A 2,744-nucleotide genomic window follows, 5' to 3' on the forward strand; every position below is an offset into this window, starting at 1 on the left:
GAAGTGTATGTGAGGGGCACTAAAATTGCAAGGCACAAGCTGGTTCAAGAGTGCACTAATTATATGGGCTGATATGGCACTTTTAAGAGTTTTGAGTGGTTACTAATTTGACTCCTTAGACCAACATTTACAATTGAAAGAAGAACGAAATCTATTCAAGACATGAACTAGTGTGAACCAGTGTGAACCAAACTTGTGTGCACCTAACCTTTAGCACCAGAAAAAGAAGGCTTAAAAAATGCCTAGCCAAACGAAGAACTTTTTAAATTTTTTGTAAACCTTAGGATCCTCTCTTTGTCTATAAATAGAAGGAGAGAGCTAGCCATTTGGGGAGAGTTGATTAAGGTTTATATTTTTAGTTCTTTATTTTCCAACATTTTCTTTTTGCACCTTTTATTTTCCCTGCTACCAAACAATTTGTTTCTAGCATTTTTCCTTTGAATTTCATTGCAATCTTACTGTTTCTTAAGTGTTTCTATGTGTTCTTTCAGAATATTTCAATAAATTTTGCATTTGAATTCATTTTCTAGCTCAGATTTATTAATTTCTCATTAATACTCAAATCTATTTTTGAATCTGCTAGTTTTAACATACCTGTAGTTTTTAGATGATATCTTATTCAAATATTACTTGTTTTTACTCAATTTTTTCATAGTTTTCTAATTCACTAGCTACAACATGCTAAAAAATTAGCTTTAAACTCGCACCACAGCGTTCTAGATCAAGCTTGGAAGATTCAGTCGAATGTAGTGATAATGCAATTCCAGTTTTGATCCATCAAGTTTGGCATGAATTTCTCTTCACTTTGGCAATTTGTTTGCATTATTTTCTTTGTAATATCTTGAGTTTTATGAGTTAACTTGTTAATTTTCATTTTGTGCAATTTATTTCATTCTTTTAAGTGCTGTTTAGTTAATTTTTGTTGAACATGTGCTATTTTTTCATATTATATTCTATTTTGAATTTGAGTTTGTTGAGCTGATTTCTTTATTGATTCATACTATTTTCTTTTTGCTTTAAGTAGTTAACTCTTAAATTTAGGTTGTTATAACATAGATGTAGTTCATTTTCATTTTATAATTGTAGGTTGAATTTTTTTCTTTAACATTATCATGCAATGCCATTGTTCACGTCAGTTTTGGTTTATAGTTCTATTCATTTTTTGATAAATCTTCTCTTCAACTTTGGTTCTACAATTTAAACTCACATTTAGTCCTTTACTTTGTTCTTCATTTAGCCTACTTAAAGTTTTATTTGTTCAATATTAGGAGTAAAAAAAAAAAATAGTTTACAACTTGCATTCATTGTTGCATTTCTGCATTTGTTCATTGCTTAGTTGCTTTTAGTTTGTAATTTCTGTTCAAGTTACTTTTCTTGACATTTAGTTTATTCAATTTTTTTTAGATCATGTCTTTATATAGGATGTTTAGTGGTTGCTTAGACTCTAGTTCTTATTCAAGAAGCTTTACATTTTTTTAGTTTTATTCTGCATTAAATCTAGTTTTGATAATTCTAGGATGTAGGCATGAATTTTGTAATTGCATTTCATGCTTGATTTTCAATTGTGCATTTTATTTTAGTTAATATTTGTTTTTGCATTTTAGGATTAGTTTAAAATTCAATTGTCATACATTTACTCTTTAGTGAAATTTTCATGCATTGTTACATATTGGTTGATTTTTTTTAGTTAGTTTAGTTTCATGTTGATTCTTTGATCAAACCAACTTTAGAAGGGGTGCGGTGATAATAGGTACTTAACATAGGAATTTTTTTAGCCAATTTGCATAGGATCGACATCTAGACTTTCATAATCTCTATTATTACTTGAATGGTTTATGTTTTTGTAAAATTGTACCCACCAAGTTTTTGATACCATTGTCGAGGACTGAGTGTAAAGAGTCTTAGGCTAATATCGTACTTCACCATGCTTTTCTATAGATTAGTTTACCTTTTTAGTTTACATAGCTTTAGTGTAGATAGTTTAGACTTAGCTATTATTTTATGTTTAGGATTTATTTTCCTTTGCTTGTGGGATCCTAATTTTGATGAGGTAGCCAAGTATCATGTAGACCATGCTAGATCTTATTATTTTGATGACTACCTAAGAGCATAGCCTAGTGAGGAAAACCAAGCTAAAAGAGAGTTGACCCTTAAAGCTTTATCCGAAACTTTAAACTTTCTAAAAAGTTAAGTAGAAGCCATTAAAGCTAGGTATGATTTGAAGCCTACTTTTGTCCATAACTTTCTAGGCCCATATAACAATGGTAAAATGCATAGTAAAGATTACAATAGTGCTAGGTTTTCATATGACCAACAATTTCAATCTTGCTCAAACACTTACATTAGTCAAACTTGGCAGGGTTATCCTAAGAACATGTGAGAACTTAGTTTAGAGCATTCCTTTAGTTCACCATTTAAATACACCTCAATTTATTTTATCAAGTATTTACTTTCACAATACTCTCCACCATTTCAATATTCTTCACCATCACCATAAGTACTTTAAGTGCCACATTATACTCCATCATAGCATCATTTTTCTCCATCATAACCCCATTTGTCTTCATATCACTTTTCATCCACACCATATTCACTACCATTTCCTTGATAAGAAAAAAAAATCATCCCTTGAGAAGATGTTCACTGAGTTGTTCCAAACTAAAAAAAATACCAACAAGACCTAGATGCATTCATTAGGAATTCTAAGTAATATGGTCAAAATGCACATACCTTAAACACTTACC

Source organism: Durio zibethinus, chromosome 12 (assembly GCF_047325235.1).
Source record: "Durio zibethinus cultivar Kanyao isolate XHJ-2024 chromosome 12, ASM4732523v1, whole genome shotgun sequence".
NCBI lineage: Eukaryota > Viridiplantae > Streptophyta > Magnoliopsida > Malvales > Malvaceae > Durio > Durio zibethinus.